Genomic DNA, 27,282 nt, shown 5'->3' on the forward strand with positions numbered 1-27,282 from the left:
AAAAGTCACCTAGTCCAGTCCCCTGCACTCATGGCATCATACATTTGGGAGGGAATGCTGTGGTCTTGTGAGTTAATTCAGGGAAGCAGGAACAAGTGGTTCATTGTGGAAGGGACAAATCAGTGACCTAAATTAGGAAAAAATGTAAAAAGATAAAATTGAAGAGTAATCACAGTCAAAGTTGTGTAAGAGAAGATAAAGATAGATGCAAAGAAGAGAAGAAGGTTACCAATTATCACTGAGATAAACCTGCCTGTATAGCTTCCCAAACTCATTTGCAGTTTTTCTCTCAGATGGGCCTGAACCAAAATGCTGGATCCAAACACACTCTAATTTTAGGGTATATGAAATCTAAATATGTATGCACTATGTCTCCAGCTACCCTGCCTCAGCCCTTTACACTGGCATAGGGCTGTATAAAGCTTTTTCAGTTCCCACTGGTTTCACTTTGATTTTTAGGTTTGAGCACAACTCCAAGAGAAATTCAGTTGCAATGACCACACTTTGCCAAGTTTGGGAACAAAATGTACGTAGTCTCTTTCATATGGTTTCCAGTCTCACCTGAAACCATAACATTGTCCAGGTCCATATGAAACACATCAAGGCTGGTCTGAGTTTGGGATCTGAAACCATTATAAACATATTCCTGATATACTGCCTTCTACTCAGTCATTCTGTACCAATAATATACAGCACAGAATAACCCAAGGACCAAGTGTAGCCAGCCAGTAGTAAAATGGCTCAACAGAAATTGTACATGATATAACTGGGGAGGGGCAGTTAGGGATGAATGGGGGGAAGTGGGAAGGGAAAAGGGAGGGGACTGTTGTTTTTAAAAGAACACACAGGGATAGATAAAATTATTTCCACAGTGACTGAGCATATAAAAAGATCATCAACTTTCCCTGGGCCAGTTGACCCAGGAACAGCATTAACAGGGAACCATATCTCAGCCTCTACAACTGAAAGGGATGAGAATTACCCAAATAACTACACATCAGGGCTGAGCAAACTAGTTTGGAGAAAATAAAAACTGACCTGAACCTCCATCCAAATAAACAAACAGCAATTGAATCCTGAAGTGTGAAAAGGTGCCTTTAACTTTTCCAGGTTCATTAGTTTTCATTGTTGTGTGTCTCTCCATTGCCTGATTCAGACTCAAAGGGAAGCAGGGAGCATTGGAAATCTCATGAGAAAGTCTGCTTTTGCTAAATTTCCAGCCTAATTCTGGAGACGCAAGAAGTTAAGATAAACTTCCAAATCTGAGGGTGCTTTTCTAAACCTCCCATCACTGCTACACATTCTACTGCCTTAGAGGCCAACCTTTTCCTTTTTAAAGACTTTGCCAGCTTCTGTCCTTCCACTTTACCCTATCATTAATATACACTATTTTCTTTGTCAAAAATAACATTCTTTTGTTTATTCTCAGAAGGGGTAGAGCCTGAACAGCGGCAGTGCAAGTCTCTCTCACATCCCGCTGCCAAGGAGCAACAGTGCCTAAGCCCTGATGCAGAAGAAGAGACAGAAAGGGGCATTCAGTTTCCAACATTCCCATGCCTTCCTTGGATCTCACTGCTGAGCCTATGCACCAGTTATGGTGGTATCTGTGATGCGGATAGTTATCCGCAAGGAACTGGATTGAAAATATTGACTCCTCTCTAACAGGCACTGAACAGTCATCAGACGGTAACAACTTGAAGTCACTATTGACTGGGGCTGGATTCAAACTGGTCAAAGGTTCAGTATTCCTTTTTCAGTCCCTTCAGCCATCTGTCCCAGTAGCTGAAAAATTCCAGAGAAGCAGCTGTGGAAGGAGAAGAGCTCTCTTAGTACAATCATAACTCTGTCTGACGTCTTAGGTAAGACATCATTTCAAAGGCAGCGTGGACGCTACAAGAGATTCTTTATTCTCCCAAGACATCCTCTCTCAGGTTTCTCTGGTGGGATTATGCTTTAACTTAGACTGCTTTAATAAACTGTACATACTGTATTTGGGAAGGCAAGTAGGCTGGGATCTTGGCATCAGTTCTGTTTAACACTGTACAGAGAAAGCTTTGATTAGTTTGTTTGCTAAATATTGTTGTTTTACCTGAGGCATGCTGCCTTCAGTCATTTTTTCAAATACCACATAACACTGGTATGTACAGATGATGTCTCTACCCAAACACTGGATAGACTGTACCACAGGACCTTTTTCTGTACACATTATTATGCCTTTGGAATAGCTGTCGGGTGGTCTGACTGCGTATTCCAGTGGCTAATGATCTTCACTTATATTGTAAGAGACCTGAGTTCAGGCTGAGACCTGAGTTCAGACCTCAGAGCCAGGAGAGGCTGAGATTGGGGAAGAGAGACACATTTGGTTTCACCTGACTCTGTAGCAAACCCACTGACTAGCCTAGGGCACTGATGGATTCCAAAGCAGTCCCCAATCAGGTCTTCCTCTGCCAGAAAGGTTTTTGTGTCGTGCGACCTTGGAGTGGGCAACATACACAAATGAAAGAACTGAATGATTCTCTTCAAAGAAACTCCAGATCAAAATTACCCAGGAGGCATTTTTCCTGCTTTAAGACCATGTACAGTAACTTGCTTTTCATGTTGTATATAGAAGGGGCTGCAAAGGATACAGTAACCTGCTTTACTTGTTAATAAATCCTTATTCAGGTCACTATGCTAGACCTTTTGATGTACCGTAAATAATTAAAGGGTTCTACAATTTAAATAGTTAATTATGCAAAGAAAATCATATCTTTGCTGCTGGCTGCAGCGGCTCTTCTTTAGGTCTGTTATCTGATTAAATAGAAATTGAAATGTAAGTACAGTGTTAAATGCTATATATTGGAATAGAACTGAATTCCTTCCATTTTCACTCTTCTGCTTTCTTTGCATCATGGCTCTAGAGGGGGACAAGCACAAGCCAGAAAAAATGGGTAGGTGGAGAGCAGAGGTCTTTATGACAAATCTTGTCATGGGATCCAAAATTCTGGAGGTGACTAAGTATTGCAGAGCTAGGACTTATAAACATTAGCATGAATCAGGGTTTCTATGTGTACATCTGTATTTCGAGCAAGTGAAACCCAGTCATTGAGTAATTAAATGCTCAAAACGTACTTCAATAATTATTACCTCCATAAAACAAAGTAAGTTCCAAAAGGCAGCCTGGATGCATGTTATTTTTTACACGTCTTTTACCTTTTTAGAACACCTGTGACAACACATGGTGAAATCAGAATCCAGAATTTTATTGCCAGGGTGAACTATGAAGATTAATTACTCCAAGATTCTAAAATAAAATTGTCCTAGTCTCTTTTTTAGTGGACTACATAGTAATTTGGCTTTACACATTCATCTAGGGCACATTCCTTTGTACACAGAAGTTATTGGGTGTGCTTCCATGCCTTAAACGGGCTTTGGAGCAAAGCCTTTAGTTTGGTGTTTGAGTCTTCCAGGCTACTGCTATGCCAGTGGTTCTCAAACTTTTTTTTTGTGGACCACTTGAAAATTGCTGAGGGTCTCGGCGGACTACTTAATGATCTTTCCAAATATTGTTTGTACCGTTAGCTAACTATTGTAAAACTATAGTAAAAGCACTATATATATATATATATATATATATATATATATATAAAAAACTTAGTAAACTTTTTTTGTTCTTCAAATAAAAGTGCACAACTCATTTTAATATCAGTCATCTTACCTTTCTAATGCGATGGATGTGCCCTCTCCCCTACCATGGCAGCCCCCAAGCTGGGGCGGGGAAGGAGGGGGTCTCTTCCTCTCTCCCCCACCGCAGCAGCCCCCGAGCTGGGGCTGGGAAGGAGTGGGGGGACTCTTCCTCCCTGAGCTGGGGCTGGGAAGGAGCAGGGGGTCTCTCCCCCGCCATAGCAGGCACAGAATTTAGGCTGGAAAGGCGGGCCATCTCTCCCCAGAAGCCACAGCCCTGGAGCTGGGGAAAGTTTCCTTTCTCTGGCCACCACAGCCCTGCAAATTCTAAATTCCCCCCACCCCCTTTTCTCACTCACTACCCCCTCCCATCTACCACCTCTATTCCCCCCCAAGGCTACCACCTCACCTTGCATGTGCATCTTCTCCAGGGTCCAAGCACCTAATTATGTGGGTGGCCCTTCATTCTCTTGTGTGCAACCGCTCAGGCGTGCACCTTAGAGGGAACTATCCGCGAACCCCCTGAATAGAGCTCGTGGACCACTGGTGGTCCATGGACCACAGTTTGAGAACCTCTGTGCTAAGCAATATCGACTTGGTTCAGCTCCCTTAGAAGTCAGTAGAAACACTCCTGTTGACTTCAACAGGAGGTAGTTTGAGTCTTCTATATGCAAGTCAGCATAGTTTCATTATGCTAATGGTTTAATTTGTGAGGGTAAAGGTAGCTGGTGTTCAGGAACATTAGTCTACTAGTTGTGCCATAAGCTTTGCAAGGGCATCATAGGAAGAATTCTTTAAAAAAGCTCTCTCTAATTGTCCCTTCAGTCAGAAGCATCTTTGTTCTTGTAACATGTCTTCATGCAAGCTGAGGATGTGCACACTACATTTTTTGCATTATTTTGCCTACATTGTGTTTACTAAATAAATGGTTCCCACCTGCCAAGTGTTTCCAAAGAGCATTGACATTTACCCTGGTCAAGAAGCTTGCTACATAGATTACTCATAAGTGGTGCTCAGGCAAGACAACAATTTCTGACAGAATGAAATACAATTTCATAGCTGTCTCAAAATCATCCGTCTTCTCAGTTTTAGTTCCACTTCTGCCAAAGACAAGGATGCTCTTTTGATTTTCCTATACGTATCTAGTCGAATTCCCTTAGCACTATGCAATTCTTTTGCTCCCTTGGTTTTGTTTGTTTGTTTGTTATAAGCTCTTCCTTCAGCTCAGGCAATCTGTCATCAGTAAAGAAAGCAACAGAATGTCAAAATGAAAAGCAGGTCCACAGAAAAATTCCTGCTGGAAGTTTTTGCAGATTGATATTAATGAAACAACTGAAAATGAAGCCTACAATACTAATCTTATCCAGTTGCTCCTGGTCATGTGGTAAATTCAGGAAATTCATAATTAGATGCTTATATCCCCAGTGTTTCCCCTGCAGCACTTTTTACAACTCCCAGTTTCTTCTTTGTCATTAAAGAAAAAAACTACATAGGGGCTGACTGTTGAAAATACAAAACACAGATGATTTGAAATAAGCTTAATAGACTCTACTCACTGTAAATATTCAGATGTTGTCATTTTTGGACATACCACTGCTCTTAAATTGATCCTTTGCCCTTTTCTAATACAGTAGTTTTTTATCAGATGGTATCGCCTGCCTATTTACTACCTTCCCTTTGTTAGGTTTTTTTTTTTCCTTCAGGTGATTGTGCAGATTATACAGACCCTTTCATATAAAGGGCAGTCAAACCTGACAAATCCAAAATGCTTTATTGGCATGTTTATTTTTCCTTGAAATTTCTGCTAAGAGGAAGCGTTACATATGGGTTCTTAATCAGAGAATCATAGAAATGTAGGACTGGAAGGGACCTTAGAGGCCATCTAGTCCAGCCTCCTACACTGAAGCAGGCCAAGTATACATAGACCATCCCTCACAGGTGATTGTCTAATCTGTTCTTAGAAAGCTTCCGGTGATGGGGAATCCACAATCTCCCTTGGAAGCCTATTCCAGTGCTTAACTGTTGTTATAGTTAGAAAGTTTTTACTAATATCCATCGTAAGCCTCACTTGCTGTAGATTAAGCTGATTACTTCTTGTCCTACCTTCAGTGGACACAAAAAACAATTTTATCAGGTTCCCCCATCACTCTTCTTTTCCCAAGATTAAACATGCTCATTTTTTTAAATCTTTTCTCATAGGTCAGGTTTTTTAAACCTTTTATCAGATTTATAGATCTCCTCTGGACTCTCTCAAATTTGTCCACACTTTACTGAATACTGGACACATTATTCCAGATAATACTTCACAACTGCCAAACAGAGCAGAACAATTACGCCCAGTGTCTAACCCACGATACTCCTCTTAAAACACCCTGGAATGATACTAGCCTTTTTCATGTTTTTGGCTCATACTCAATTTGTGATCCACTAACCCCCCCAGATCCTTTTCTGCAGTACTTCTGCCTTGCCTGTTATTCCCCATTTTGTATTTGTGCATTTGATTTTTCCTTCTTAAGTGTAGTACTTTGCATTTGTCTTTATTACATTTCATTTTATTGATTTAAGATCAGTTCTCCAATTTGTCACGGTTGTTACAAATTTTAATTTTGTCATCCAAAAGTGGTAGCAACCCTCCCAGATTGGTGTCATCCACAAAGTTTATAACTATGCTCTCTGTGACCCAGTGTGTCTGGGGTAGCCCTCACTGGAAATACCAAGGGCAGGGCAAGCTGCAAAAAGACGACCAGATACCCATCAGTTGTGGGAGTAACACTGAAGTTAAACTCCTCAACAGTCACAAACTGCTTCTGATCCCCACGCTGGTTATCAAGAAGCAAAAAAAGAAATCACACAGCCCCCTTATTGCATTCCAGTTCTCTGGCTCCCAATCAGCACCTAGGTCTAGTACAGTGAGAAGTTATTTTAAAACTGTGCACATATTCAAACCTTCTTCTGACCCCAAAGGGTTAGCCACGTTATCAGGTCAATATGAGTTTGGATCTTACTCAAAATATCACACTGCCAGCCAATCCTTTAGCATCTAAAACTAAAGATTTATTGTAAAGAAAAAAGAAAGAAGAAGAAAAAAGAGTTTGTTAAATGGTAAAGCAGTCACATACATACAAAGACCTCAAAATCTATATATCAGGTTCTTAACAGAATTAGTGAGTTTTCTGTCTTGAAAGTCCCTCTGGAACACATCCACAGCTTGAATGGGTCATTCAGTCCTTTGTTCAGAGCTTCAGTTTGTAGCAAAGTTTCTCAAGAGGTAAGAAGCAGGAATGAAGACAAGAAGCAGGACTGAAAACAAATGGAGATGATGCAGCTGCCCTTTATAGTCCTTTTGACATGTGTCTGGTACTTCCTTTGTTCCAAACACAAACTCACAGAACGTGGCATTGAAAGGATTTAGAGTTCTCTCCATAGGCATGCCCCTGAATGCCTTGCTGAGTCATAAGATGTAGTCCCTGGCCCTTTCAGTTGATCCATTGTACAGTTGATGTCCCTTGATGGGCCTAGTGCTGATGCCAATATGTCTGGGGGTGTCACCCAGAAACACAGCACAAGTTTGAAAATACAGATATACTATACATATCTATAACTCATAATACAAACGTGATACAAACAAAGAAACAAGATTATCATACTTGACAAATTATAACATTTTCACAGATACCTCACATGGCATATCTAGTCAGATTCCTTGCAATTTTTTAATATTGGTATTAACAATATCATAACGTGTCTCCCAGATTCCATATAGTGTTACACTCTCCACTCATTTACTTCGTGTCAGATATCATTATACCAATCAGACTTTTTCCTAGAACTTCCAAAGGGTACACGAAAGTGGCTAAAAGTTGCTTTAAAATTACTTGAGCTATGAAATGATTACCTAGTTTATAACTTTCCAGAATTAAAAAGTAATGCCTGCGATAATTTGTATATCAGCATCTTGAATCTGGGATAGTCAAATTTCCTGTGTGGCTTTGGGAAAGCCACTTAACCTAAGTGTGCTTCTTCTTTAGCAAAAATTTCAAGGAAAATAAACATGCCAATAAGCATTTGGATTTGTCAGGTTTGACTGCCCTTTATATGGGCACTGAATTGAGCCGTTAGTCAATATAATTAATCATTATTACAAGACACTTTATAGTAAATACTCATTGCTGTTTTGAGAATAACTTTTAAACAAAAAATATCACAAAACTTTTGGGATGAGGAAATCAAAGGAAGCTTGAATTTCTGTCTCATTATAAATCATGGTCTCTGATCCATGAGAAGAACAAGGCTATACCCTTAGTTTGCACCATTATTTAGGAGAAGAACATATAGCAACCAGCATCACATTGCTCTTTTACTACCCCCAGCAGGGCTGGATTATGGATTAACCTTTTGTGGGCCTGGCGCCAGACATATTTGTGAGCCTGCATGTAGTCATTATGGGACCTTCCAAGTGTGGGCCTGGTGCCACAGCACCACTGGCACCATTGTAAACCCAGTACTGACCCCCAGTATGAAAAAATAAAATAAACCTTAATTTTTTACCTTTTCATTTATAATTGTGAAATACAGATGACGTACAGGGCCAGACTCTTCCCTCAGATTCATCTCTGAGACATATATAAACAAATGGCTTGACACCATACAATAAGAGAAGGTCAGGCTAGAGCAAAGTATAGAGGATATTAGCCCAGGCATGCATGTATATCAGAGAACGAAACAGAAATTATAAGTCCTCCCTCACTCTTAGTCATTTATAGTTTGTACTCCAAATATAGGACTAATTCTGATCACCCTCCAAAAATCAAGGAGGAAGAAAAATAACAGTTCCAGAGAAATCTTTATTCTGGCACTCACTGACTTTGGCTACAAACATTTGAAAACGACCAGCTTTAACTAAAGCATTTACTGAATTTGGAAGGTTAGGCTTAGGCAGGACATTTCAAACAATCCAATTAAGCAATATTTTCTACCCTAGGGAAGTCTCCCTTCCAAACATTTTCATCATTCCACATGGGCTTTCCTTCCTTTTCCATGTTTAGGAAAGCTGCTGTACTCCTTCTCCCAGATGTTTCCAGTTCTCAGAAGCATCCACCTGCAAAGGGTCTTGTCCCCAAGGAAAACTAATTCCAGCCTCATTTACTGTGCAAACAGAAGTATGTCCAGACTATTTAGATTGTTCTCCAGACTCCGACACTTCTTTGACTTAGTTGTGTGCTGAAAGAGCATTCTGGATATTACCATGTCAATGAACATGCCAAGCAGAAGAGTGTAATTTACTTACATCTTACTTACGAAAACTTTGATAGAAATCAAGTTAGTTCTTCAGTTGCACAACCTATCTACATATCCTGATGAGTGCTTTCTACGCAGAACATAGTAGTAAGGAGCCAAATAAAATATTGGCCTATCATAGCAGAAAGTGTGGGGAATTGGTTGGATCATGGATATGGAGCCTTTCATTCCTAGGTCACAAATTTTAATCCAGCACAGTTTGGTCATGAGTCAAAATTGTCCCCATTTGATGATTCTTCAGTGGACCAACAAAATGTTTTATGACAATTAGCACTAACTGACTACATTGTTGGCAATCCCAGAAGAGGTTTATGATTAAATTGGCCATTGAGACTGAACTAATCTGTCACTCACAAAAGAGGTTCCCCCAGGTCAGGGTTCAGACATCAGTAGGGTAGCACGGAGGATGCTTGCACAGCCACTACCTGTATTTTTAACTGTGCTGAGGATAAATAGAGGACTCCAATGTCTGGGCTTGGCATCTTTCACATGCACTACATTCATCTCTAAAGAAAAAGAAAAGAAATTAGGGCATTTCTTGAGTCATGAACATAGGCCTTTCAGCTTCCCTGCAGAAAGATTTTCACTGCAACCAGGGTTAACTATTTCCAACTGTCTTGTTATAGTTAGACAATATCCATGTGCACAATGAACTGTAATCTGCATTGTTGCAGAAACAGTCAGTGCTGGAGAAAATGGAGTGAAGCAACATTCAACTTCAGTATGCAGTGGTTACTATGGAATGCCCCAGTGAGTCATGTATGGGCCCCCGTGCTTTAAAGCTGGGAGCTGTAGTCTCAGTGGATACATGACCAGAAGCAAGCATGTGACCTACAGGAAATCTGATATAAGACATCCTGCTGCTCAGGCGGGGCAGCAGACAGGAGTTTTTAACAACTGAAGAAGGTGTTTGTTTATAAACACAGTGAGATAACTAACATGCGTTAGCTATAGTACTGTAAAATCCTAGTGGAAGCCAGCCCTCTACCACCTACCCACGGTTGACCTCGCTGTGACGTTTCACTTCAGATTCTTTATGAAAATATACTTATAATATGGATCTGACATAACTGAGATATACTTTATGCAAGATGGCTCATGTGAGATATCACTGGAAAGATTATGATTTACTGAATGTGATTATTCAATTGGTATGCCTGTATCATTTCTGTATCTGAAGTTAGGAATGTTAACTATGTATCTGTATTTCAATTGTGTTACTTTGGGTGTCACACCCAACCAGCCCTTCAGGTACAACAATGGAAAAGCCAGACAGGGCTAATGGCCCATTAGCAAAGACAATTGACTGTCAAAGAGCTTAGTCTTCCTGTGGACGCTGAGACAGCCTACGAGCAATGGCTGCCACAGCCATGCAGAGACATGGGTCTGAGTCACCTGGTACTGGACACCCTTCCTCCCCTTTTGGAATGCCAGGGTTTTTCCACTGGAAAACAAAGGATTCCTGCCTTATGTAAATCTTATTTAAGGGTGGGGAGGAAGACAAACGGGACTCCCCTTTTTTGCCTACCCAAGAAAGAAGACTGCTGAAAGTACCTGATGGGACAAAGAAACCAACCTGAAGGGAAAGGCAGGGGTGAGTCCAGACTGAGACAGGGGTCCAGTCTGTAAGAAAAATAACTGGAACTCAAAGCTGCAGAAATTACAGAAATTCTGCATCTTGCCTAAATTCAAGATATAGGATGAGAAATTACTATTTGTAACCAATTTCTTTAGTGAAAAAGCTTAGTTTGTGTGTTTGGTTTTATTTGCTTAGTAATCTGCTTTGTTCTGTCTGTTATCTCTTATATTCACTTACAATCCACCTTTTGTAGTTAATAAAGTTATTTCTTGTTTATAATATAACCCAGATGGTGCAATTCATAACTGTGTGGGGGGGGAGGCGCAAGGGGCTGTGCATACCTTCCTCCACATTGAGGGAGGAGGCAGATTTCATAATATGTCTTTGGGTCTGCACTCCAAGGGAGGTAGACACCTGAGTGCTGGGGCAAGTCCCTTAAGATGAGCCTTCCCAGAACTGATCTCAGTGTCTGTTTCGTTCTGCAGTTGGGTGTGGCCCTGCCTGTGTGTGTGCTTAATAGCTCTCCATAGATGGGACTACACTGAAGACCCTTGGAGAAAGGCTGCAGAGAATGAGATGGTATTTGAGCCAAGTCGAAGGCTAACAGAATACACAGCCCAGAGCAAACTGGGAGACCCTGCTTCACAAAGAGAGAAAAAAGAATTAAGGCAGAAGGGGTATGAGTGACAGGCAAATTTGTGAAGTCCCTGTTGCGCAAGGGGAGCAACTCCTTTTACTTGTGTGTCTAATAAGCCAGACCTCAAGTGGGGGGATATTGCTTGAACTGTATGCATGCGTTATTCATTGGGGAGCCAAGAAGTGGAGACTGAGTCAACAGGCACATGACCCAAGAAGTTGGGGGTAAAATAATCTTAGTACCACTGGATTTTCTGCAAATATATCTCTTCATCTTCTGCAGCTAGAGTCTACCTCCCAGAAGGAGAGTGCTGCAGGCAACACCAAATCATTGTGTATTAATAGCCATCTATATTAGAAACACACTAAGGAATTTGTTGCCAGCTAGGATTTCATGGCTGCCAGAATGCTGCACACCCTGGCCACGGAAAAGTTTACAGCAAAGAAAAGAATTCAGCTCTTCCTGCTCCAAAACAAAAGCCCCTTACTCTTGAACTAAAGGACTATCTTCTCTATTTGTTAACAGTTCAGGGTACATGATTCAGAGGTGAGCAAATCTGGGTCTGCAAATCTGACCAAAATGAAATTTGCTTAATTCTGATGAACAATCCACTGTGATTAAAGGAATTAGTCTCTTTTTTTAAAAAAGGTATGCAAAAGATTTTTGGGCTTATTTATGATAGCCCAAAAGGTTTAAAAGCCTGGTCAAGTCTGTTCTTCCTTGGTTTTGCTGGAGGACCTCCTGGATGTCTGAGTTTCTGAGTAGCGCATACTCTTGTATTTTAGTTAAAGGGATCAGTGGTGCAGAATCTTTCAAGAAATCCGCTCTCAAATGGTCCATAGTCACTGCAGTTAACTACATTTAACAAACAAACAAAAGTAAAACAGTCTGACTAAAAATACCTTCCCTTCTCAAGTGCTTAGCTTTCACTCTCTTAATGAGTGTGGTGTTGTCATTTCCCTAAATCTCCAGGCATCACAGAGTTTTTAATTTGGAGGTATGGGGAGCAGGGCCAGAGGGAGAAATGTTTGTTACAATAATGTTGGTTTCTCTACTGTAATGGGGTTTTAACCCATCCCTTGCAAGGCAAGAGAAAGAAACCAGTAAGTCACGCTCTGCACCTGTGGCATGAGTCTCCTGGCCAGAGGAGGCAGAGTTAAACCTTATAAGTAGACTGAAGGCAGTTATTTGTGGGAGGGAAGATTGGGCTGTTTGACACAGAAAAGCCCTGGTATAGGGTTTAACAGAATACAACAGAAGAAGAATGCTACAGGAGCAAGTTAGGCTGCTGTGGGAGAGCCAGTAAGGGTACTATAGTGAAGCCTGAGAGGGAGTGGAAGGAGGGTTTGTACTTTCGTGTGGGATTTTTTTGTGCTACCTAAGAAAGGGTTTAGACTTTTATGTGATGTGTGTGGAGACCAAGCCACAGAACACTGAGAGGGACAGCCAGGAGAACATGCAGGATGAGAAGCCATTGCAGACCAAGGAACTGGCCACCTGGGAGGTGAAAGAGGTAAAGTTCCCTGCAGTGTTGTGTTCAGGTGTGAGAGGGTGCCCTAAAGCTGTGAGTGCATGTTTATTTCTGCCCTTGCCCCTAAGATTGCTGGAAGGAACATTGGCATGGAGAGGAGACATTCCCCTCAGCTCTGCCCTTGGTCCACTGCCTCACCAACTAGGCAGCCACTGCTTACGGGTTTCCATGGGCTCCAGGGAAAAGGGAAATAACGAGGGGCTGTATCATGGAGCCAGCCCTATTTCCCTTGCTCTTATCTGCTGCTTTTTTCTCTCCTCTATTTGTGCAGTCAAGAGAGCATTTGGCCTTTGGGATCTTATTGGGATGTTGCCTTTTTACCTGGAGAACCAACATACATGATAGAATGAGGATTCCTAGAATAGGTACCCGTGATTGTACCCTACCTAGCAAGAGGTTTAATATAGCCAAACTATTGGCATTGTTTAGACTCTTCCTAATAACTTGTTTGAGTGTCTCAATTCAAGGAAAACCTGCAGGAGTAAAAAAAGCATTTAGCAAAGTTTGTCTTGACTTTCCATCATCTTCAGATGAAAAGACCTGGGGATTGTAAACTCAGTGTTTAGTTAAGACGCTTACTATTGGTATCATTAGGAAAAAGGAGAAAAACGAAGCGAAGATCAAAATATCTGCCCTCTGTGGACTTTATTTCTTCAACGCCTCTGAACTTTGGTTATAAGAACTGAAGTATAATTTAAAATATTTCCCCTTCATTCCTTATACCAAGGAGTAAGTTAAGAAATATTTTTTAGGAAGAACATTTGCATTCAGAGTGAACTATTTGACTGATGCAGTTTTTAAGACATTATATCTGCCTTTGAAACTGTATAACTAGTTTCAGAGTAGCAGCCGTGTTAGTCTGTATTCGCAAAAAGAAAAGGAGTACTTGTGGCACCTTAAAGACTAACAAATTTATTAGAGCATAAGCTTTCGTGAGCTACAGCTCACTTCATCGGATGCATTTGTATAACTAGTGGCCTTAATATTTCTGACTTCTGGGAGGGAGGGAGATTCCTAGATGGTTCTTCATTAATTCTGTCCTCAAACTGATTGTACAAAGAATCTATTGGTCAAGTATGTATTTATTTGATCACGCACACACAGACCTAAGCCAACACATACATTTCCAGGGTCTTGCTATGGAGATAATGGAGCTACAGTATTGCCTGGCATGGATTGAAAAGTAAATAGCAAAACAGGAAAAGGAAGGTTAAAACTAGATTAAACAAATTGCAGCCTTCAAGACTGTGCAGTCATCTGGGAACTTGACCTTAGTGAAAAAGAGGTGAGAGGGAGACCTAAAACAAATAAAACACAGGCCTCTCTTGTATTTTTAAAAATCTGCCAACAGCTGTGTGGTGAAATTCCTTTAACACATTAGTATGTAATATAAAAGCTATAGGCTTGTAGAATTACCTCTTCATTCACTAAGGAAAACAGAACACAAGCAAGATATCAGGATGTCCTTGGCCACTGGGACTCAAAGTAGAATCTGTGTTCTCTCACAAGAGATGGGATGAGGATGTGAAGTAAATGGCAAATGAGCTGATTTATCTCCATTTCAGTGCAGAAATAGGGTTTCTCAGAATGCCTGCCTACTACCACTAGGGATTTATGATACTCCTGCAACACATCCACACAGAGTACAAATATTTGTGAAAAGGAGTGTGAGGATCAAGGTGATTAAAACATAAAGAGTGGGCCTTTACTGATGTCACATGACTTCTGCTATCTGGAGCCAAAATTGTGACGAACAATTCATGAGATGTTGGCACTCTCAAATCTAAATCCTAATCCTGATTTGGTTTTAGGCTAAATCTGACATAGATCCTATCTTTGATAACCTCTAACAAAGACAACGGATATGGAATCTGGCACTAATTTTGTTTCCTTCCATTAACTATGACTAATTAGCCAGGAACCTTGCTATTTTTCCCAACCAAATGCAGAGTGAGGTATTTTCAGGTTAGTTGATTTGACCAAAAAGGATTCTCCAGTCTCTTGAACCACTGATTCAGTTGCTACAGTTTGGAAATGGGGGGAAATAAATTGCATGTCTTGCAGAAAAATTTCTGTTTGTACTGCCTGCCCCTTCAACTAATGAATACTTTCCCCATCTGCCTTCTTCCATTCCAGGCTGCAAGGGCCTCTATCTTTAAACTGGCTTCTCCTTGATCTTCATGAAGGTGAGGGTCAGACAATATTTTTGCAGTCTGCCACTGCTCCATCAATCCAAATGGCTTTTGTGGGGAAGGGAGACAGGTATTCCCTGCCTCTCATTGGGCAGAATGAGCAGGTAAATGCACCATTCCTGCTGCAAGTTCATAAATATAAATGTTCCTGGAAGCAGCTCTGGTGCTAGCCTTTGTGAACACACCAGTTGGTGAATATCAGACAAACTGGACCCTACAGAGCCTCATGACCACCTAGAACTAAAGCAGTGTCCAGGTATGCTACCAGCAGTGGGCTGATGGAGGTGCCATCCTTTCGGATGGATTGTATAACTGAGGACATGAATTCTAATGGTCCTGAAAGACCTCATAGATTTTTAAGGCCAGAAGGGACTGCCATGATCATGCAGTCTGACCTCCTGCACATCACAGGCAAAAGGCATCACCCATAGTTCTCACAGAACTTTTCCAAGAGGGGTGAATATGGGTGCCCTAGCTAAACTCAAACACAGATAACTGCAATCTCTCCTACTTAAGTTTCCCTTGCTGTTTTAAGTAGATATTTTACTTTCTATTTTTACTTTCTTACTTTACTTTACTTTTTTACTTTCTATTTACCCATCACAGTGCTGCTGGCACTGGTTAGTATGCCCCCTCTAGTGCCTGCATTCAACTTTCAGTGTTAACATCCAGTACAAATTAGTTTAGAGTCTGGTTCTTCAAGATGACTAGTAGTGTACACGTAAGGTATTACAGTAGCACATATGTAAAATGTTTTAAAATATTCAATTGAAGACGTTCTTTTATTTTCTTTTAAAGCTACTTGTATAATTCTCCACCATTCTTAAAAAGCCAGTAACAGAGGAATCCAGTCTTACTCTTCCTATGTAGGAAGATCTTTCTCCTATAAAAAGGGGTTCTGAAATGGTTGTCTAGCTGAGCTGTATCACCACTTTATTGTGTAGCTGTGTAGAAAAGTTGCTAATAGAGATGAAACTGGAGTTTTAAAAATTCTAGTGAAGTGCTTTGCTGTGAAAATAGAACAGGCCCTCTAACATATGCCAACAGAACCTTGTTATACTTAACCTAGATTTTCTTACAAAGGATCACAATGGAGGTCAGAGCTAGGGCAGTTTGTGCTCTAGCCATCTGATTTGTACCCGACCTGTGAACAAACAGGGGATTTCAAGTTCCAGTACAGCCAGTATCTGATCTTTCACCTGCACAAATATTTGCTCCAAAAAGCATTTTGAAAAAATACACACATTATACATGGATATGTTGTAACTTCCACTTATATGATCCAAGGAGACCAAAGGTCACTCCATTTAGATTACATCTTCAAATGCCCTTTCTAAATTTGAATCAATGACAATGCAATGGGCCTCATTCTTTAGGTTGCACTAGCCAGTGGGGTTCTGGCAGCATTTTTATTGGCACCTTTGTAGACAACAGCCAGGAAGCCATTGCCTGCATCTATCTGTACCTGGAATATATACGGAAATATAAGGACAATAATGAGGAATATAAAACGTGCATCTGGAAGGGACCTCCTGGGTCATTGGGTTGCCTGTAATAGCTGAGGACCAGACACAAACAAACTGTGAGTGGGATATTATAACGCCCATTTTACTATCAGTGAGCTCTTACCTCCCCACACACACCCCAATCCCCCAATGGCTGTCTAGGGGAACTGGCACATGTCTATTTTAATATTTATGGAATAGGATGGGTTTACAGTGGGACTCCAAACTTGGTGAATAAGCCAAACTTCGCCCATTTCAGAAGCCAAAATGAGGCATCATTTATAGTGTAGATTGTGCAGATCTGTGATCCATCCTCTATTTGGTAACAAGAAAAGGAGTACTTGTGGCACCTTAGAGACTAACAAATTTATTTGAGCATAAGCTTTCATGAGCTACAGCTCACTTCATCGGATTTGGTAACGGTGACATAAATTTAAATATGAACATTATTAACTATCATCCTCTGCGTTATTGCCCCTTAGAGATGAATGGGGCAGCTCATCTCTCTCATAACAAGTGTCCTCTCTGCAGCTGCAGACAGGCATCAGTGCAGGCCTCTCAGTTTATACTCAATTAACGTTTTCAACATTTTCTTCATAACCGTAAAAAAAAAAAGCCGAGTCATTGTCCTGGCCCAATTCAAACCCTGCCGCTGGACCATTCTAACCTGTTCTAGGGTTGTTTCAATAAATGCAGATTGAGGGAAGAAAAGAGGCAGCCACTGAGAGAAAGGAGGCCCTGAGGCACCAGACAGAACCAGTGCTAGACACAAGCAGCAATTGCTTAGGGTCCTGAGCACTCAAGGGACACCACCCTTCCCCCCCCTTCACTTTTTATTATAAGAACTTGCCTGGTTTAGTATTGTGGGTGGGGGGAATATTCCTGCTTAGGGCCCCCAGTGGGTTAGCACTGGCTCTGATGTCAGTTTGTGATCTGAGCAGATGTCAGACTGCTAACTCAGTCTAGTCTGTTGGGAAGTATGCATGGGACAGGCTTCCCTCTGGCTAGATGCAGTCCTAGGATTCCTGAGCCTTCCCAGAAGAGCATGGTGGGAAAGGGAACATTGTATAAATAGCCTCCTTTTGGTCAGAACAAGAGAGGCTGTGGCTGGAGTGGACACTAGTTCTCCCAGAGTATAGGAGAGACTCTTGGGTGTCGAGTGCTAGCTCTTTAGAGAAAGTCTGGGACCCAAGCAGGAATGCCTAGGAGGAAAAAGCCATGAGGAAGGGCTGTTTGGTTTTGAAATCTTTTACAAGTTCTTCACTTTCTTTGTTTGGGCTTTGCTAGCAGAATGCCAGGAAGAGATCTAGCTTCTCCAGAGAAAGAAACTCTAAGGAGAAGCCATATTGCCTGGAGTTCTAAAGAGCTCCATAGGTGTAGCTTTTAATTGATGCTCTGCTTGCTACACACACAATGATAGCATAAAAAAGTAAGCTTTCCTGTTACTCTTATTTTCTCACACTGGTGTTTCTTATTTCAGATGCAGTCTTTATGGCATATATTAAGAAAAAGCCTAATTATATTAAATTGGGGAAGGAGAGGGAAATGGTTGTTGTGACAGGTTCCCCGCAGAGTGCCACCTGGAACTGGGGTACAACTGAGCCCCTTCACCCACCAGCGTGGGCTCCCTTTTACACTGCACTGCTGTGACAAGGTACACAGCCTTCCAGCCTTCATTTTCACCAGCATACATACAGACAGGGACACACCCTGCTGCACTTATAAGCAGGATCTCTGACCAGCCCCTTCATGGGAAAGCTACTCCCAGCTCCTTAGGCAAGCACCACCTCTGGAGTATAAACCAAAATTATATAGTCTTGTGCTGCACAGGACACGGTACAGCGTAAACTCATAAAATTCGCCCCTTCCCTCAATGTGGAGAGGAATATGCAATAGCCTTTTGCCCTGAGTTATAATTCCCACACACTGGTTTATATCAAACAAAAATAAGTTTATTAACTATAAAAGATTAAGTGATACCAAACAGATCAAAGCAGATTACCTAGCAAATAAACAAAAAATGCAAACTAAATTCTATATACTAAATAGATTGGATATGAATAGCAAATTCTCATCCTAAGAGATGATACAAGCAGGCTGCAGATTCTTAAGGGGCAAGCTGCACTTGCTTTACAGCTAGGAACCCCCAGGTGTTTCATCCACAGGTTAAAAATCCCTTTAGCCTGGGTCCAGCACTTTCCTCAGTTCAGTCTTGACATACAGAGATATATAGTCAATATTCCTAACTTCAGATGCAAAAATGATACATGCATACAAATAGATAATCATATTCAGCAAATCATAACCTTTTCAATGACATCTCATTTATCTTGCATAAAATATATTATAATATCTGTGACAAAGTTCCTGCTCTACCTTGGTGGGTCTTGTGCTTATTGGCATATTTGCTCGCCTTGGAGCTTCACGGCGTCCCTCAGCTTGGCCATTTTTCTGAATTCGACTCCTCCAGTGTCTGACCAGGAGTTGGGAGGATTTGGGGGGAACCTGGCCCCGCCCACTACTCCACGTTCCAGCCCAGGGCCCTGTGGAATGCAGCTGTCTAGAGAGCCTCCTGGAACAGCTGTGCAACAGCTACAACTCCCTGGGCTACTTCCCCATGGCCTCCTCCCAACACCTTCTTTATCCTCACCATAGGACCTTCCTCCTGGTGTCTGATAATGCTTGTACACCTCAGTCCTCCAACAGTCCACGTTCTCACTCTCAGCTCTGAGTACCTCTTGCTCTCAGCTCTTCACATGCACACCACAAACTGAAGTGAGCTCCTTTTTGAAACCCAGGTGCCCTGATTAGTCTGCCTTAATTGATTCTAGCAGCTTCTTGATTGGCTGCAGCCTGTCTTAATTGTCTCCAGAAGGTTCCTGATTGTTCTGGAACCTTCCCTGTTACTTTACCCCAGGAAAAGGGACCTACTTAGCCTGGGGCTTATATATCTGCCTTCTATTACTCTCCTATAGCCATCTGGCCCGACCCTGTCACGTATCATAATAATATCACTGTGAAGAATGTGGGGTGCAGTGTCACAGCTGTAAAGTTTTGTTTTTGTTTTGTTTTTTAAATCAGCCTCCTTTTAAAATAATACTAATGGCTTTTAATACTAACACTGAAACCTACACTTAAAAAAAAAAAAGGTAAAATCCCTTATGCTCTTACTTTTAAGAGATTCACTGTGGCCCCTGTACTGCAACTGGATTGTGTAGGCATACCCCTGAGTCTAGGTGGATTCAGATGCAAGGTTGCCATCTCTAATTTGCTTCAAGGACTGCGAATAGAGATGAGTGGCACTCAAAAATTGAAATTCTAATCCCACAGAAGTCAGTGGGCGTCTTGCCATTGACTTCACTAGCACCAGGATTTCACTCAAGATAATGGAAACTTGGTGCTTATTTCTAAATTTGTTTTCCTCAGGTAATAAATAGAGTAAAAGGAAGATAAAGCAGTACCAAAAACTGACTGTACTATAAGGAATGTTTCTGCTATCTTGCACAAAGTGGTAAGTATGAAAACTCTCTCAAACACTACATCATCCTCTCAAAATGCTGACCAGATATCATGGAAGAAATCAACCTCGTCTTTATTATGGAAGTAATCCTCTCCAGATTGGAGAATTCTCTTAACCCAGTGCTACAGTGGTTTATATGCATTCTTGTGAAGGATTTTGAGGTTTACCTATTCTTAAGGATGAAATTTGATTATGAATAAAATCTGTTTTGAATATGGACTTTGACACGTGGTATAGGATCTGATATTTACCTTGTTCAATTCTTTTACAAACGTGATATGATTGTAAGTGGGACATAATTATGCTCTTGCAATGGACAAAAAAGAGGCTCTCACCATGAGGTTCCCCCCATACATGTACTTAGTGCTATTGTAGCAATAGTTTGCCATTGCGTTGCTCTAGTTTAGATGCATCTTTCTCATTGCACTCCTATGTTGCAAAGGCACTCAAACATTTTTATTCCCTTTTTTAGAGGGTGCGGGGAAATCATCACAAAACCTTTCCCCAGTTCTTCTCAAAATTATGTAACTTGAATCTAATCTTAATTTTTGTTTCAGTTTTGTCTTCTGATTTTCCAACTCCAAATGTCCCCATTCTGTTGTTGAAGTTAACGGGTGTGGTCTAGTGGACTGACTACAGGCCTGAGAGACAGGAGATTTTGACTTTGTTCCTTCTCTCTTCCACTGACTAACGTTGGGGTAATCACTGAGCAAAAGTGTGAGACTGGCAATGACTTTGCAGTGTTTTTGCTTTCTTCTGCAGAATCTGGGTCACGTGCAAGGATTATCTGGGTATGTCACTTAATTATTTCCTTGCCAATGCAGAGGCCTCAGGCACTTGTGCACCTCAGTCCTTCCTATTATGTACCACAGGCAGAGAATAGTTTAGTCTCCCGTGGGCTGTAATACTGAGGTCTAATTTTGCTTGTTGGGTTAGTGTGCAGATTCTGGTGCTGTTGGTGGCCTGTGATATACAGGAGTGAGACTATATAATCTGCTGGTCCCTTCTGGCCTTAAATTCTATGATTATGACTGACTCTAGGGAATGCAAAATCAAAGCTCCCAGAATGAGTGGAGAGTTTAGAGATTTTGGCCTGAACATCGGTCTCTGGTTCCCCCCTTCCACTGGTAAAATGGGGATTATTACTGCTTTCGCACTCATGTAAAATGGTTTGAGATCTACCCATGAAAAGCACTAAGTGCCAGTATTATTGTTAATTTCCACTCACTTCAGTAGGTGAAGGATCCGGCGCCTCATTGGGAGGAAGCCATGCTCTGGAAGCAGGGTCATTTCTCAGTTGTTACTCTGTTCTCAGTAATCTGCATTTACCTCTCCTTCCCCAAAAAATAAAATAAAATAAAAGTTATGGCTACAAAGACTGTGTAAATCAAGGTTTCAGAGTAGCAGCCGTGTTAGTCTGTATCCGCAAAAAGAAAAGGAGGATTTGTGGCACCTTAGAGACTGACAAATTTATTTGAGCATAAGCTTTGGTGAGCTACAGCTCACTTCATCAGATGCATGCAGTGGAAAATACAGTGGGGAGATTTTATATACATGAAACAATGGGTGTTATCATACACAGTTATGCATCCGATGAAGTGAGCTGTAGCTCACCAAAGCTTATGCTCAAAGAAATTTGTTAGTCTCTAAGGTGCCACAAGTACTCCTTTTCTTAGTGTAAATCAAGGCACTTCCATCTTGCTGAATCTGGAAGATAAACCCTCACAGCTCCAACAAAGGTGTGAACTTCCTCCATTAATCTTAATGAAGTGTTAACTTCAGTGCTGAGCTGCAGCCATTTATACTGAAACAGAACCCTAGGAAACAAATGCCCAGCTTGAGATCTTACCCAATAGCTAGTAGGAGTTAGGGGTCAAATTTTGGCTTAAATTCTGGGAATTGGGAAGAGCCTCACTTCACATGCCAGCCTTGCCTCCCATTTAAGATGTATTGTCAGATGATGGAAGGGTCGGGGGTCGGCGTGGGGGGGGGGAGGAAGCTTGTACCCAGTGAATTCATGTGAAAAATATAGTTGGGATGGAGTAGTATTGTAGCCATTGATCCCAGGACATTAGAGAGACAAGGTGGGTGAGCTTTTATTGGACCAACTTCTGTTGGTGAGAGAGCAATCACTCTCTGTATCTGATCTATCATCCTCCAAGGAAACCTACATAACACTTTCAAAAGATGAGCCTGGGAGCTTAAATTCATAACTTTGCTAGACACTAAAAATCATGATCTTAATAAAAAAGACAGTGGATTTATGGTTCATTACAATAATCTGTAATTCACCATCCCTCCTTTTTTGTCCTATGACAACAGAGGTAGTAACAGGCCACGTCACCTTGAGTGGTCCCTTAGAATATGTGCTAACTATTTATGATAAACTATCTGTTTGATCTTTTATTTAACTGTGACACTCTCAGTACCTTTCCCAGACCTCAGGAAGAGCTCTGTGTGGTTTGAAAGCTTCTTTCTCACCAACAGAAGTTGGTCCAACCTGTTTTGCATGAAATAGGGCTCATCTGTGTCAGCAGTTTCATCTGTCCTCTCCATTTCTTGTGACTGTCTCTTTTCAGGGTTTGGATAGGGACACTGTGCAGAATGGCAGTGGGGCCAATGCAGTGTATCTCATCTGTGCTAGCAAAAGAGGACCAGAAAAGATATTACAACGCAGGTTCCATTATATATTATACACAGCCTATCCGGGGTGGGGACACCACTGCCAAAGGACCCTGCTGAGCAACTCTAGTGCTGCTGGGGAGGAATATACTGGGGGCCAGAAATGGTGCATTTCACTGGAAATCCACCAGGTTTTTGGCGTGGTCTCCTGTCTGCTTCTGTGTATGTCTATTGGAGAGGGGAGCATACTGTCCACCACCACACCCATCCCTTCTGGGAAAACTAGCCTACCTAAGAATAAATAAGGGAGGAAGGACAGTCGTGTGGCTAGTTCACTAGACTGGAACTGGAATGGTGTGGCTTCACTTCCTATCTCTGTTGTAGAAGGATTGCTGTGCCCACGTTTCTTCATCTGTAAAAAGGTACTGTGTGTATAAAGTAACTAAAGCCTGGCCTACACTACAAACTTAGAGTGACATAAGCCACGTTAAGTCAATCTAATAACATGTGTGTCTACACTACCGAGTCCCTTCTGCTGACCTAAGTGGCCTGTAAAGTTGACTTCTGTACTCCACCTCCATGAGAGACGTAGCACTTGATTCAACATCCATGGGTCGACATGGGGCTAGTGTAACTGCTGCTTTGTGTAATTTGAATGAATTGGCTTCCGGGAGGTGTCCCACAGTGCTCCGCTGTGACTGCTCTGGAGAACACTTTCAACTCCACTGCATGTCAGCCAGGTACACAGGAAACAGAAGCTCCTCTGTTAAAGCCCCAGGAACTTTTGAATTTTCATTTCCTGCTTGATCATTGTGCCGAGCTCATCAGCACAGCTGATCATGGAGTCTCAATACCGCAAATGCACTCCAGCATGGAGTACACAGGGCGGTGGTGGATCTGATTGCTGTGTGGGCAGAAGTCTGTGCAGTCAGAGCTCTGATCCAGCAGAAGAAATGCTGACATCTATGCCAAGATTATGCAGGGCATAGGGGAGAAGGGCTAAACCAGGGATACGCAGCAGTGCCAGGTGAAAACAAAGGAGCTTCGGCAAATGTATCAGAAGACAAGGGAGTCAGTCATTCTGGTTCTGTCCCCCAGACATGCCACTTTTATGAGGAGCTGCATGTGATTTTCAGCGGCGACCCCTCCACTACCCCAAAACGCTCCATGGATACCTCCCAGGAGCCCAGGATGACCTCTAGCAACAACAAGGAGGACATTGTTGAGGACAATGTGAAGCAGGCAAGTGGACGATCCATTCTCCCCAACAGCCAAGAACTGTTTTTAACCCTGTAGCCCATCCTTTCACATGACCAGTTGGCAACAAAGCATGATGCCAGGGAAGGCACCTCTAGTGAGTACACATTTCCAATCAAAGTGTAGGGATTACAGGGGTTATTTTTTATGTTTAATCTGAACAAAAAAGTAGATGTGGTGGGTATTGGTGGCCACTCCAGCTACGCAGAGGGGGCTCTCCGAAAAAGACTGTTTTTGTGCACTGGGGTGGCCTGGGAATTCTCCATGGAGATCTCTAGGAAGCTTTCATGGAGGTACTCTGTAATCCTTTGCAGAAGGTTTCTGGGAAGGGCTGCCTTATTTCATCCACCATGGTAGGACACTTTCCTGTGCCACTCTGCTGGCATCATTGCAGCACACAGCACTGCAGCATGAGGACCAGGTCTGTACCCAGATGCTCGCAGTATCTGCTCCCTTTCTGTCTCTGTTACCCTCAGGAGAGTTATATCACATAGGGTCACCTAAGAGAAACAGGGGAAGTTTTCAATGCTAGCCCTTAAACCACAAATAATTCAACAAGTAATCTGCCCCCCCGTTTGGTGAAATTTGGGTCACACAACCACACTTTCCCAAACATGCCATGGTTGTGGTTGGAAGGGAAGCACTGGATGGAAGAAAAAAAGCGGGGGTTTGGCTTCCTGTTTGTCTCCCTTTCCCCACATCCCGGTGTTAGTTTTTTTACAAAAGCATTTGGGGGGCTTTACACTGATGCCTGTTCTCAAGCACCATCCAGGTTGCTAGGAGAAAGGGAGCTTTTCTCAAGTTCCAACCCGGGATCCCAAAGATGTCTTCACAAAAGCAGCAGCACAAGACCTCTTGCTCATGCCTCGTGGCCTTACTCACCATGGCTGGAGCAGCAAACCAACTCTTGCAATGGTCAGCGGTTGTGATTATGTTGTGGCTTGCAGTAAAGTGTATTGAGGGGTGGGATTTTTATATATATATATATATATATATATATATATAAAAAATTAACCTTTCACCAGAAACAATGTATGCACTGTCAGTGCTACCCTTGTGCTTTGCATTCCTTGCAGTTGAAACCTTGTCTGTTGGCACATCCTCTACACCAGGACAGAGATTTACTCAGATTAAAAGGTGGAAAAAGAAGACTCAGGAGGACATATTCAATAAGTTAATGCATGGCCCTGAGAGTGACAAGACGGGTTCAGAGCATGGAGGATTACACTGTCCGAGAACCTGGACATGGACAGGAGAGCATGTAGGGAACAAGAACGTGCCATGCAGGAAGAGATGCGGCAGATTATGAAGGAGCAATCACATGTTGAGACATCTGGCTGAGGTTCAAGAAAGGCAGCTGGATGCTAGAGTCCCTCTGCAGCCTATGCTGAACCTGCAGCCATTGCCAAGTTTTACATCCTCCTCCCCCAAATGTCCTGGGGGTGGGGGGAGAGAGAGTTTGATATCCCTTGCACTCAAAACCAGGGGAGGGTACAAGGACCAGAAGGCGCCTATTCCCTCACCTTTGATTGTTATTGCAGTGCATTTGTAAGCAAGTTTTCCTTGTTTCTACCCCCACAGCGTTATCAGCCCTTTTGCCCCAGATTATCTTACTTTTCTTTGCTGTCTTTGTGTTTGTGTGCATAATAAAACTTAACAGATTGAGGAGAAAAGGCTCTTTATTCATTCAACACATGGTTGTTGGTGGGGGTAGAGTTTACAGGGGAGAAAATGCAAGGGAGGGGACAGTTCGGTAAGGAACAACACAGATAAGTGTCACATTACTCTGGTTTCAGAGTAGCAGCCGTGTTAGTCTGTATTCGCAAAAAGAAAAGGAGTACTTGTGGCACCTTATAGACTAACAAATTTGTTAGTCTATAAGGTGCCACAAGTACTCCTTTTCTTTTTACATTACTCTGGCTCATTGCTGAAACTGGTTTTCAAAGCCTCATGGAGACAGAGCCCCTTCATGTGCTCTTCTTATTACCCTGGTGTCTGGCTGCTCAAAATTGGCTGCCAGGCAATCTGCCTCAACCCTCCACCCCAGCAGAAACTTTTTCTCCCTTTGTTTCACAGATATTATGGAGCACACAACAGGCAGCAATAACAATAGGAATATTGCTTTTACTGAGGTCTAACCTAGTAAGCAAACAACACCAGCGACCTTTTAATTTAAAGGCACATTCCACCACCACTCTGCACTTGCTAAGCAAATGGTTGAACCAGTCCTTACTGCTGTCCAGGGAGCAAGGGGTAGTGTGGGTCTCACAGGATTACAATTGGCATTTCAACATCACCAATGGTTATTTTGTCTGTAAAGAAAGTCCCTGCTTGCAGCTTTCTGATCAGACCTGTGTTCCTAAAGATGCATGTGTCATGCACCTTTCCCGACCATCCCACATTTATGTCGGTGAAACAGCCCCTGTGATCCACCAGCACTTGGAACACCATTGAGAAGTACTCCTTATGGTTTATGTACTCTTTGTACTCAAAGAGTGGTCTGATGCCAAGATAGACTGAACGCATATCCCTATTACCCCACTGCAGTTAGGAAACCCCATTGTGGCAAAACTATCCACTATGTCCTGCATGTTGCCCAGAGTCACTACCCTTCTTAGCAGACGTTTGTTGATGGCCTTGCAAACTTTGATCACAACAGATGCCACGGTAGATTTACCCACTTCAAATTGATGCCTACTGACCGGTAGCAGTCTGGCATTGCAAGCTTCCACAGAGCTATTGCCACTCGTTTCTTCACTGTCAGAGCAGCTCTCATTTTATTATTGCTGTGCTTCAAGGCTGAGGAAAGCTGGTCACACAGTTCATGGAAAGTGGCCTTACACATTTGAAAGTTCTGCAGCCAGTGCCTGTCATCCCATAGCCGCATAACGATGCAGTCCTACCAGTTAGTGCTTGTTTCCAGGGCCCAGAAACGGCACCAAGCTATATGTCAAGCTGATGCGTGACTGTCACCAGGAACTGTGAATTGCTCTGCTCTATGTATTCCAGCAGGATTGCATGTGTGGCATCACATGGATCCACAGGGCAGCTTCTCTATTGGCTGTGTAAATACTGCGGGATAAGGTGCAAGGTGTTTGTGATGCTCACAACAGTGTACAGCTGAGCAGAGGCCATGCTTTTTGTGCTATGGCATCCACATGGGTAACCCAGGCTTGTGAAAAAGGCTTGGTTTGTTTGCTGTTGATTTCAGGGAGGGAGATAAGTGCATCATGGGAGGCTAATGTCATGTTCCCAGAACCACGTGTTCCAGCGTTTTGGTCCCATAAGGCAGTGGTTCTCAAACTTTTATACTGGTGACCCCTTTCACACAGCAAGCCTCTGAGTGTGACCCCCCTTATAAATTAAAACACTTTTTAATATATTTAACACCATTATAAATGCTGGAGGCTAAGTGGGGTTCAGGGTAGAGGCGGACAGCTTGTGACTCCCAATGTAATAACCTCACAAACGCTTGAGG

Source organism: Dermochelys coriacea, chromosome 9, assembly GCF_009764565.3.
Source record: "Dermochelys coriacea isolate rDerCor1 chromosome 9, rDerCor1.pri.v4, whole genome shotgun sequence".
Taxonomy (NCBI): Eukaryota; Metazoa; Chordata; order Testudines; family Dermochelyidae; genus Dermochelys; species Dermochelys coriacea.